The sequence below is a fragment of the Xenopus tropicalis genome, chromosome 2 (assembly GCF_000004195.4).
Source record: "Xenopus tropicalis strain Nigerian chromosome 2, UCB_Xtro_10.0, whole genome shotgun sequence".
NCBI lineage: Eukaryota > Metazoa > Chordata > Amphibia > Anura > Pipidae > Xenopus > Xenopus tropicalis.
Window position 1 is genome coordinate 93,988,807 of NC_030678.2, and position 13,128 is coordinate 94,001,934.

Sequence of the window (13,128 nt, forward strand, 5' to 3'; positions counted from 1 at the left end):
CCCGGAATACCCCCCGGGTTTAATAGACAATGGACTCTCGCAGGCCTTTGGAATACAAAATCTACAATTACAACATGTCTTAGAAATACCAGGTAAACCTTCTACCATCCAAACGGACACGTCACTCTGGACCAAAAGAGACTACTGGAGATACATTCAAATGAAACATTATCTGGAAAAAAAAACCACTCTACAAAAAGCAGATAGACCGCTTACAGACCTGGAAAGGATATGTAACTCTAAGGAACCCACCAACCACCTAATATCCCAACTGTATAAACTAATAATTGCAAAAAAATACTCTAACTTACCTCACTTTACACGCATCTGGAACACGGAACTGCAACTGAACCTGCAAGAAGAAGAATGGGGGAAAATCTTTAGGCTTATAGCCAGGGTCGGACTGGGCCGCCGGGACACCGGGAAAATACCCGGTGGGCCCCGGCCCTGGTGGGCCCCAGCGGCCCAGACCCGACCCTGTTGCTGCTGCCCCTGGCCAGTGATGTCCTCCCCGATGCAGTTTACATATGCGCATTCAGGGAAGGACGTCTCTGTTACATCAAAAAAGAAATACAAAGAGGTTGTCTGTCCCCCTGCCTGCTTGCCTCATAAATTAAAGCTTCCGTAATTAGAAGGGAAAGTGAGGCAGGCCGAAGACGCGTAACGTTTAGAAGCCGGGTAAAGAGGTGACATCACAAATCTCCGCTCTCCTTTGAATGCGGACATTCTTAAACGGGCTAGGCTCCCTTTAGAGTTCACAGGAAGGAATATCTGTGGGCTGCTGAGCTGATCTTTGCCCTTATCCTACTTGCAAAATCGTCTGACAGCGCCTGGTATGTGTCACTTCCTACAAGTATTACAGTTTTTGGTGCACTAACTGCTGGGGCAGGATCGAGTGCAAGAAAGGTGGCAGTGACACAGTAGGGGACAGGTATTAAGCTATTCCCACTTTTTTATGCTTAAAACTTAACAAACTTAAGTGAAACCAATTGCATGTGATAGAAAAGTAAGCACTGACCTAGCAGCCACAATTTGGTTGGGTTTTTTATTTTATTTTTTATCAAATTCCCTACAATGCATTTTTGCTTGCAGGCTACAAAAAGCCAGAATATTAACTATAGATCAAATGAAAGATGCTTAAAAAAAATCTTACTAATACTAACTTTAGTAAAGTTCCCCTTAAATCATCCATGTTATGTGAATTACCAATTTACACAGTAATTAACTATTTAGTTAGGTAGATATTAAAGAATAAACATACCAATGTGCTTTTCTGTGCATTTTTGCATTAAACAATCTTTGTATTTTTATAGATATTTTCATTTTTAGACTGGTAATAGTTGCTGAAGACACACTACTGACAACTACGTTTTCACAGCTACTAAACTCCAGTAAACAGACAGCACTGAGAATTGCCTCTGCTAAACCACATGTAGAGACAGTTATCAGTAAATGATCAGCATTGTCTTCTGTTTTAGTAGCCATGACAAGTAGCTGCTACTAGTAGCTAGTTGTGTCTTCACTATATAATATAAGCTGAAGCCTGTTGTTAGAAGTTAAACTGTATAAAACTGCAAAAAATTTTAAGGACAAATATAAACAGAAAATGGATGTAACTTCCAAAAGCGGTCAGAGGACCACTCTGAGAAAGTTTACATCTGTTAATGGGTTAATGGGGGTTTATGTTCCCCTATGTATGGCCTCTTTTAGCCTCCCCAAACAAAAAATTCACCCTCTGCCTATGGAGGGGGTGAATTAGGGGTGTGCGGTGGGGGCCCCTGCAGGGGATGCGTCGATGGAGGTACCTTGGGGGGTGCAGGGCCCCCGGGGCGGTAGCCCCGGTGGGCCCTTCACCCCCCAGTCCGACCCTGCTTATAGCCAAATGCTCTATAAGTAATAGATATCAAGAGAACTCATATAAGATACTTTCAAAATGGTATAGAACCCCGTCGCAACTGCACCAGATGGGTCTATTATCACATGACAAATGTTGGAGATGCAATTCTGCCCAGGGAACAATCCCACATATTTGGATATCTTGCCCAGTACTATCCCACTTCTGGAACAATGTACAAATGATTATTCAGGAGATCCTGGGTACCCAGGTGATACTTACTCCTCAATTAGTACTTTTATACCACACAGATCTACCAGAGCATATATTTAAACACAGCCTCCTCTTACAGTTGCTTCTAGCAGCAAAGTCTCTAATTCCTAAACATTGGAGGGATGTAAATCCACCAACAATAGTGGAATGGTTTACGAATATTAATGATATCTGCACAATGGAAGAGATTACCTCTTCAATTCATGAAAAACAACAGGAGTATTTATTAACCTGGAGACCTTGGATATCCTACCTGTATTCTCATAACAAGCTGTAAAATGATATAGAATATTGCATATGATTGCCACAACGAGATACCTAATACTCACCGATTATGTGCCAAACGACTTCAAGTTTGATATCTTCCACCTTCCTTCCCCTCTCCCTTCTAGCCTCGATTTTTAAAGATAGTCCGGAGTCTCTACAAAAGGTTTTTTTTTTGGTGTTAAGTTATACGTATTCAGCTCCTTTGCTCTTCCTTCTCTCTCCCTTTGCTTATTTCGTTTCTCCTTTCTTTTTTTTTTTTTCTCTCCTTTAAGTGCCTTAACAATACTTAAGAAGATATTAAGATTGTTAAATGAATATTTACATAAATGTATGTGTAACTTTGGATTTATTACTGTAATAAAGAATTTGGTGAAATACAAAAAAAAATTATAGTTACAAATGTAACAGCATCGCAATTAGAGCCAAAAAGATCCTTATTAAAAGCAAAAATTGTATTTAGGATTTTCCTTTTTATACACATTGATATCCACGTTTAGATATTGATTAGTTCAAGATAAAAAAGCAACCATACAGTATAATCACACTCTATGACTTAGTGTATGTTTAACTGCTATAAAACAAGGGTTTTATGGATAACAAAAAGTAGGATATGACAGGCCAGAGGAATCCGTAAACAGGAAGAAGGGAGTAGTAATGTAGGGGTTTACCAAAAATGGGCCCTTAGGACATACACCCCTAGGACAGGGACACTGGGATGACTGGGTGCTAAGCAGTTAATGGGGAGTATCCCCACAGTTTGGGTTATGGCCACAGGGTGGTGCATAGGCCCATATAAGGGGTTGCAGCCATGTGCTGAGGGTTCAGACATTTTAGTCCAGGGACTGTGCAGGTAGTGTGCACTCCCTGGCACGGTTAATAGATAGAAGTTTGGTAATAGATCACTCCATGTAGGACACCAGAGTTTAGAATGGGCAGACATGGCCCCTCCAGGAGTGGTAGTGGGATTAGGATCTTTACATCTGCTGGAGTGCAGGGCCACAAGTGGCTAGAACAGGTGGACAAGGTCACCGCTAGTCCAGGAGCCCGGCTTTGAGGGTGCTTAGGCGAGAGTACCGGTGTGGGTCCCTGTGGTGAGGCTTCTAGCGTGAGTACCGGGGAGGGCTCCAAGAGGGGGTGCCTCCTGGCGCGAGTACCGTGGAGATCACCTAGAGGGGAGCACATGGCGTGAGTACCGTAAGTGATCCAACAGAAAAAGGGTCTCAATGAGAAGTAAGGAGATATGCCCTGCATGCTGTGTGAAATAATATGTGCCACTCCTGGAGAGGTTTCTGTCCAATAAACCATTGCACTTGATTCACTTATACTACTGTGTTGTGAGATCTATCTAGCCCAGAGGACCACTGCCAAGCTGGTAAAGAATAACCCCAGGGTGGGGTACATTACACCAGGAGTACGTGGGTCCCAAGAGGGGCATAGCATCCTGATCGTTTCCCAGGGGGTGGATTATAGTTCACGCCATTAAAGGGAGAAATCCCTGTAAACCCCCATAGTAAGCGGGGGCTCAGGACTCCTGTAGCGCCAAGTAAAGTAAATCAGCAGGTAGCAGCACTAGTGTAACCAAAAGTGGGCTACAGTAAAAAGAAAAAAAGGTGAGGAACAGGTGAGGGAAGCAATACCAGGTCTGGACTGGGAGTCAAAACAGACCCTTGCTTTTCAAGCACACAGAAGCCCAAACAGTCCCCCACCAGCCCAATAAATAGTGACTGACTGTGTATAGCCTATTACAGCAGTCCCTCTGGCATTTGCCAGAATTCACAGATTGCTAGCCCTTAGCAGGGCGCACTGTCATTTTGCACAACAACACCCTAAAATAGACACCTCAAAATAGATCGATTATAGCCCATACTGCTGCCCCATACTGCTGTAAACCCTTTCTAACACCATACTAAGCCTTTTCGGCATATAAACCCTGCGCCACTTCCACTATCCTACACTCAAATCTCCCGCACCCTTCCCTGAACGGGCATCAGCTCCATCCCCTTTGCTGTCATGCCGCGCTGTGAAGCGACAGACCCCGCCCACATATTGGTCACATGGTCGTGACATCAGGCGCACCTCAAAGGCTCTCCATTGTAGCATCTGCTGTCCAGCACTTCAGCACTGTACGGGCTTTTCTGCCCTTAGAGGAGTCACAGCCCTTGTTAGATGCTCACGCACTTGCTCCCTCTCCTGCTCCCTCCTCCTCCTCCTTCCAAAGCCCAAGCAGACAGCCGCCTCCCCAGCACGCAGGGCATATCCCAGAGCTTACACAGCACAGAGAGGATAGCTGAGCAGCCGCACGGTGCAGCACCAGAAGCCTGTTTAAAGGTAAGGCACAGGATGCTGAATGGGCCATTGAGGACGCTGACAGGGTGGGTACCATTGTTTACTCCGTGCAGTGCAGTTTCACTCATCCTGGGGCAATAGGCTGATATTGACTTAAGGGCGAGCGTCCATGTTGCCTATGACAGCTGTTCCACACAAAGAGGCTCAGGACAGACACAGTGGATGAGCTGGATGATCATACACATTCATTATTGAACCCCTGCCACACAGTTTGCTCGGGTTCAGACCTCATAAAACCATCTGCTGATTCTGGCTCTATCACTGGAGTTACTGCTGTCCTCTGTATCAGCCAGAGATGCCGTTCCTTCTACTCTTCAGCCCTTGTTGCAAGTCCTACCATGGGATTCTGAGAGTTGTAGTTCAGCTTCAGGTCTGCATGTTGAACGTCTCTGCTGTAGCTATGAAGCTTCCATTTCAACATTTCTGTATCCCTTTCTGGCAATATGTTAATCTGTTTGTTTATATTTATAACATAGTTGTAATACAATGAATTGTACATGTTATTGTATACAACTAGTTTTGTCCCTGCAACTTTGCTGTTAGTGTCGTACCACACTGCAATACATTCTCTTGTTAGACAACTCCCACCAGAGGACTCTGAGAGATAGTTAATCGTTTATCTACAGTTGGGAGTCTGTTGCTTGGATATACCTGGGTTAATCCTGCAAGCTCCTGAGACCATTGTACTCTATATTTCTCTACTATGATGCCGATTTTTTTTTTCACTTTCTTCCAAGTCTATGCGCAAGTATGGGATCTATTCTCCAGAAACCCCTTATCTAGAAAGCTCAGAATTACTGGAAGGTCATCACTCATAGAGTTAAATTTAAGCAAATCATTTGAAATTTAAAAAAAAAGCAGTACATTCTACTTGATCCGAAGTAAGCTGCAGAAATCTATATTGGTGTTAAAACAATCCTACTGGGTTTATTAAATGGTTTAATGATTTTTAGCAGACTTTAGGTATGAAGATCCAAATTATAGGAAGATCCCTTATCCAGAAAACTCCAGGTCCCAAGCATGCTGGATAACAGATCCTATACTTGTACTTGCGATCTGTTAAACAACACTCTGGCAAATGTTGGCTCTTTATAAATAAAAGATAATTCCCAAAAGGAGCTTTTTCCTTGACCTTATGGATATGAGGAAAGAACAGATGGCTTGGGTGAGATAGAGTGAGAGATCGTATAACAGTGTAAATAATTAAAATCATCTTTTGCTTTTGTTGGAAGGGGAAGGACTTGGTGCGGAGTGGTAACAAAATGGGTGTAAAGAGTATAAGACAGATCCCCAGTGCATGATGAGATATAAATTGCTCTTCATTTGGGGCATTTAAATGAATGTGCAGTGACAGACACTGTTTCAGTGAGTGACAGCAACTTTCAGTGTTTCCCTGCCAGCATTGTCAGTCCTGTTTTCATCACAATATAAACAGGTCGCTATATTTGAGCATGGTATTGTTTCTGTGGCTTAGCAATGTAAGCTTCAGTGACTTCTGTACATGAGTCAAATGCATTCATTATATGAGCTCTGTGCATCAGCCAGAATTCTCTAAAACTCTTTACACAAACAGATGTTGCTTGTTTAATACCTTATATCAGAAAATACTGAATTTGGTTTGAAATATGGTCACTCTATTGCCCTGATTCTTAATGTTGCCCCCCCAGATATTGCAGAACTGCAACTTCAAGCACCCTTTGACATATAATCAAGGGTGAAAACATACTGGTTGTTGTAGTCCAGCAACATCAGGGGACCCAAGGTTAATAAACAGGACTCTTTTACTTATAATTCCATTTTGATTATAATAAGGGGTGGCAATAAGCCACAGTCCAGCACAAAGTGAATGTTACTTTAATGGATCAGTGTAAGCCGGATATTAGTTATTTACTCTTTTGACGGCACATTATTATAGGAATGCATTGTGATATGGTTTTTTTTTAATAGAAAGTGTCTCCGTAAAGCCTGATGTAGCCAAGGCAACTAAAATACTGTTTCACCCATTTCCTGAAGCTTGGGGGGATAATAAATCTAATATTGGTATGCCAGTGTTACACTAATATAACCAACTAATAATGGGATACAATTTAGGTGAGGAAAGAATACTATAATATAGGATATATATTTAAATAATCAGGTATAAAATATTAAATATTAAACGTAATTATAATGTTACCGTTTCCTGCTATTAACCCTGAACAGCCCTTAATTAAGAGTACAGTTATTTTGCATTGAAACAGTAGAACTTTTTTTTGATGGCTAAACCTTTTCTGCACAAGCTCACTCTTAAAATGCTTTTATGTTATTGTGCCTTTTTGTACCATGTAGTAAAAGATATGGAATTTCTACTTTCATTGCGGACATAAATGTTTATTGCTGTTAGCTCTTCCTTCCCACATCTGAATGTGGTAATATGCATTTTCTCTATTCATTGCAACTAATACAGGCATATAGCAACTAAACTCTGTTTATCAACTGGCAGCTGCACATGCCCACATATTTATTTCCACATAGTATTCCTTTTTTTAAAGAAAGAGTTGTGTGTAGGTACTATGATATGCATGTGTATATTTGCGTTTATAATGGTAGCTCACCTAAGAGTAGCTTAAATACTGTAGTTTTAGGACTAGCATTAAAAAGATCCTTTTATTACATGTCTGCATAGTGTAGGGTTACAAAAAGCTATGGAGAACCATAGTTAAAAATGCATTAATACATAAAAGCAACAAAAATGATTGTGACTGCAGGAACTGAAATATGACTTTAAATAGGTTAATAGGTAAATGGTTCAGGATTTAATTAAAAGCAAAACATTTTTTTTATTCAATAAACTTCCAGTTCCAACCATAGACAGAACCTTCTCTCTACATAGCAGTAGTATAATGAGTGTATAATATATATTGTTTGCTAAATATTCAAGGAGAAGGAAAGTTACAATCACTGGGGGTGCCAAAATATTAGGCACCCCCCAATGATTGTAATTGCTTACCCGATACCCCTTCTGTTAAGAGAAAACTGCACCAGCTGGGTGTACGTGAGCAAGTGTTTCACAAATGCGCAGAAGAGTGGAAAGCCAAACTTTAAGAAAAAAGCTAGCTTTTTCACTTACAGTATGCGCGGGCCCTGGGATTGCTGCAAAAGGAGAAAGAGGGAAAAGGATTGTTCACCTGCATTTACCCCAGTCTGGTGCAGTTTTCTCCTAACAGGAGCACCATTTGATCATTTGGCACCCCCTAGCAATTTAGCCTTTCCTTCTCCTCTAAATGATGAAACATCTGTATGATATTACAGGTATGTGATCCCTTATCCAGAAACCCATTATCCAGAAAGTTCCGAATTACAGAATGCCTGTCTCCCATAGACTCCATTTTAATCAAATAATTCAGAATTTAAAAACCAATTTCCTTTTTCTCTGTAGTAATAAAACAGTACCTTGTAACTGATCCCAACTAAGATATAAATAATCCTTATTGGATGCAAAACAATCCTATTGGGTTTAATGGTTTATTGATTTTTTTGTAGACTTAAGGTATGGAGATCTAAATTACGGAAAGACCCCTTATGCGGAATACCCTTGGTCCTGAGCATTCTGGATAACGGGTCCTATACCTGTATTAGGTGCAAGTTTTATACTGACAGAATTTGAATAACATCTTTAATACAGTGTTTAAATAAATATGTCTGTAATTTTTTATTTTCATTTGGCAAGTCATAAGCTATATTAGAAGAATGTAATGAATTTTGACTATAACATTTTTGTAACATACAGATAAATACTATATGCATTTTAGCGCTTAAATCTATATTTTCAGGTTGATATATATGTGGAGTGCATGCCTATCTATCTAAATCTATTTGTCTATCTATCTATCTTTCTATCTGTTTACTCTCCTCTGTATGTCTGTTTGTCTAGCTATCTATCCATCTTTCTTAACTATCAGTGTTATATACCATCTTAGTATATAATGTCTATATGAGTCCATGCACAGTGACCTGTTTTTCTGCATTGGTCAATCTGCATCTTGCATCATCATTTACATCATGCAATGTAAATATTTTTAGAATAACCCACATGGCTATTTTAGTCCTCTGTTTTGGGTATGTTTGCCCAAAGTACTAGCCATGCTCTATAAATACATGTGAAATCTTTGTGCTTCCTGACAGACATAAATATAGGTTACTGCAGTGACCTTTCAATCAGTATTCTTTGAAATGTATTTGTGATAGAAAAAGACACCTGTAATGACTATATGACTTGTGAACTGCATTGTGGAACATAAATAAATGAGAAACTAGGCAAATCTGAAGTGGTTAGGAACAATATGAGGTTTAACTTAAGACAATGAAATTTCCTGATCACTGTATATAATTAGTGAAGTGCAACGGCTAAAGTGTGGAAAACTGGAATACAGCATTACACGAAAGTACAGGACCTACTGCTCCACCTATACCCACCTTATGCTGTGACCCTAAACTTAAACGCCTGTTTAAAATTCCAGACCCACAGGTCTGGGTACAATTTAACATAAAATACATTTTAGATGTAATAGCGAAGGGCAAACTGATAACCTTTCCAGAACTGAACAATCGTTTTCCCCTGCCTAACAAAATGTTCTTTAGGTATCTTCAATTACAGCATGCAATAGGAGCCCAATTTCCAAAGCAGCTGATAAATACAGTTCCTAGGAGACCACCACACCACTGAATAAGCCTTACAATAAATGGCAACAAGACCTCAGACCAAGAGGGGGCAATAATAAGTAGGGACAGGCTAACACAGCTAAAATACCTTCACTGTACATTACTTTTTCCCCAAAGACTAAAGAAAATGAATCCAGATATTAGGGATGCACCAAGTCCAGGATTCGGTTCGGGATTCAGCCAAGATTCACTTGTTTGTTTTGACTAGTTAACCTTAACCAAAGTGTTACTGCCTGCCAGGGCCGCTATCAAAAATCAATGGGCCCCTCCCAACAAAATGTTCTGCCCCCCCTCCTCCAATGCCTCGCCCCCAATGTCCCCTCCCCCATTGACCCCTCCCATCAGTACAAAGGACACACACACATTGGTAGCCAGGGCCACATAAACATTGATAGCCAGACCTCCCCTAAAACATTGGTAGCCAGGGGTTATGTTTTGCATTGGTGCCAGGGCAGGGACCCCCTAAAACATTGCTAGCCAGCCCAGGGCCCCCTAAAACATTGCTGGTCTTCCCCCAGTGTCCTCATACTATGCCCCGCTTCCTGCTGCAGCATCCTCCAGCTCCCCCTACCATCCCTCTCGACATCCCCCAGCTCCCCCTAGCACCCCCCAGCATCCTCCAGCTCCCTCCCAGCATCCTCTAGATCCCCCCTAGCTCCCCCGCATCGTCCTCCAGCTCCCCCTGCTGCCCCCAGCACCCGCCTGCTGCATCCGCCTGCTTCCTATGGCTGCGACCTCTTGTTATGTCCCTTGGCTCGCCACTGCATCTACACTCTTATAAGGTTGGGCCCGTGTGTGCTGACGTCACGTGCAACCAATCAAATTACTAACCACCAATGAACCAAGGGCCCGTAACTCTTTAAAGGGGACCCGTGCTTAAAAACTGTATAACGGCCGAGCCCCCTTTAAAGCCACGATCGTCCATGCCCGGGACAACTGTCCCCCCTGTGCCCCCATGATGTCAGCCGCCTGCTTCTAGATCATGAAAGATGGTAGAATGCTTGTTTTGCTTTACCACAAATCGCTTTTAACCTAAGCATCTCTTCAGCACATGGATAAGTTAGTTTACATCTTACACAAAAATGTATTGTTTTCTACATCTGTATTTTCTCAGCATGAACTCTTAGAACTCTAGTGTGCTAACTTTGAAGGAGCAAGTATAAAGGAGCAACAAAATCTAAAAGAGCTTCATTATAAAAATGTATGTAAATACAATATGATGTTACCAGCCCTTGGCAAGTAAATTATGTGTTTGCTTTAGAAGCGCTAAGGCTGGGGCCACACATTTCTGTAGGAATGTCACTTAAAGCTGAAGCTGTGTTGTACCCAGATGGGTGAGTGTTACTAGTGACAGTCACTTGGGAACTCTGCCGGCAGTGAGCCACACTTGCTGTGACTCAACGCTCTGCTTTGATGTCAGCACATCAGTCAAAAATGAGGTTGGAAGCAACACAAAGCTCCATGGCATAGACATCCTCTCTGGGCCTTCTGGTGACATCCGCAATTATGTTGCTGGCCTTTTTTTATACCTATCTTTAGCAAAGGGTATAAGTACTAGCTAGAGCCTAACCCAGATTAAAAAATATCAATGAGCTCCTTTGTATCACAAGATGCCACTCTTAAGCACATAGTAGATAACATATAAGCTACTTACAATACAAGGGGCTTTAGTATTTAAGGGGGTCAGATATCATTCATGCCTCTCTAAACATCTTGATGAAAACTGTTTATATATAAAATAGGACCCTTGCTGACAAATATTTTATTTGCAGATGCCAGTCATTTATGTCTGTACAAGGCTTTTAAAGCAGATAGTGTGCCACACTGAAATGCTGTGCGCCACAAATGTCATCATATGGTAGGGGCCACAGTGTGGGGCCGCCGGGACACCGGGTTTCCATGATATTCACCCTGGCGATATTTAATTTACTAGCAGTTTGTTCTTTCCTGTTCATATCGCCTGCTTTCCAATCTTTTAAACCCTCACTTCCTTCTCAAACCACCTACAGCTCCTGGACCCTCCCCCTGACCTGCCCATTCTCTGGTGCTATGAAGTCTTGACTGCTTCTTGGGGTGGACTGGAGAACTGGAATATCTTGGAACTTAGTGTCTAACTTTCTACCTGTCTTGCTTAAATTAACATAGTAACATAGTAAGTTAGGTTGAAATAAGACACACGTCCATCAAGTTCAACCTTAATGCCCATATAAAACCTGCCTAATTGCTAGTTGATCCAGTGGAAGGCAAAAAAAAACATCAGCTATATAATGTATCAGCCTGTTTGACTGATGCAGGGAGAGACATCCACAACTACACAGCTCTCACAGTAAAAAAAAAACTTTCTGAATATTTAGACAGAACCTTCTTTCTACTAATCAGATTGGGTGCCCTTGTGTTAAGGTGGCCATACACGCACCGATATTATCGTACGAAACCTCGTTTCGTACGATAATCGGTGCGTGTATGGTATGTCGGTGAGTCGACCGATATCGCAGGAAGCTGCTGATATCGGCCGACTCGCCGATCGGCCAGGTTAGAAAATTTTGATCGGGCGCCATAGAAGGCGCCTGACCAAAATTCTCCCTTCAGAGCTGAATCGGCAGAAGGAGGTAGAAATCCTATTGTTTCTACCTCCTTACCTGCCGATTCAGCCCTGAATGGTGTGTGGCGGATCTTACGATGTTTCGTGCGACCGATGGTCGTACGAAACATCGTCGGATCGCCACGTGTATGGCCACCTTTAGTTGGAAGGACCTACTGGTAAATAAAGCATTAAAGAGATTAATATATGATCCCCTTATATATTTATACATAGTTATCATATCACCCTTTAAGTGCCTCTTCTCCAGTATAAACAAACCTAACTTGGCCAGCTTAGTTGCCCTTCTCTGTACCCTCTCTAACTTAATAATATCCCGTTTGAGCACTGGAGACCAAAACTGCATGGCATATTCTAGATGGGGCCTTACCAGCGCTCTGTAATGGGGAAGAATAACACCCTCTTCCTGCGAATTTATGTCCCTTTTAATACAACTTAAAACCTTGTTTGCCTTTGCAGCTGCTGCCTGGCATTGCTTGTTACAGCCAAGTTTATTATCTACAAGGACTCCAAGGTCCTTCTCCATTTTGATTTTGCCTAGTGCAGTCCCATTAAGGGTATAAGTGGCTTGCTTATTTTTACATCCCAGATACATGACCTTACATTTACCCATATTAAATCTCACCTGCCACTTAACCACTCATATTGCTAGTTTGTCAAGATCCTGCTGCAAGGATGCAAAATCCTAGATGGAATTGATTGGGCTGCAGAGTTTTGTGTCATTTGCAAACACTACTTTTGTGTCATTTGCAAACATTACTTTTACTCCCCTAAGTAATTAATTAACAAGTTAAACAAAAGTGGACCCAGTGCAGAACCCTGAGGGACCCTACTGAGAACCTTACTCCAAGTAGAAAATGTACCCATAACATGTAAATGTAGCCTTTCTTGTTTTACATAAGCAGATCTTTAGTTTTTATATGTAAAACCTGTGACTGGATGCTGAATGCACTGTACAGACAACCTGTAAGTTGTACATTTCACCCCTCTATTTTTAATGAATTTTAAGGACACATATATTTGGGATTATAGCAAACATGCACTTTATTTCTTGCAAATAAAATGCAACCTTTTGTAACTCTTAGGAAAATTTCCATATTATATTCAT

At 41.5% G+C, this 13,128-nt stretch overlaps 1 protein-coding gene across 3 annotated transcripts in view; it reads left to right on the top strand.

Annotated features, from left to right (window-relative positions):
* Positions 1 to 4,456: 4,456 nt before the first annotated feature.
* Positions 4,457 to 13,128, top strand: part of srrm3 (serine/arginine repetitive matrix 3) — a 181,444-nt gene continuing 172,772 nt past the window's right edge. For 2 of the 3 annotated variants that reach the window (XM_012957464.2, XM_012957465.2), the window contains exon 1: positions 4,459 to 4,702. The gene's annotated coding sequence lies outside the window, so the exon portion shown is untranslated. Of the gene's footprint in view, positions 4,703 to 13,128 lie in introns of all 3 variants that reach the window. The other variant, XM_012957466.2, reaches the window with a different exon arrangement.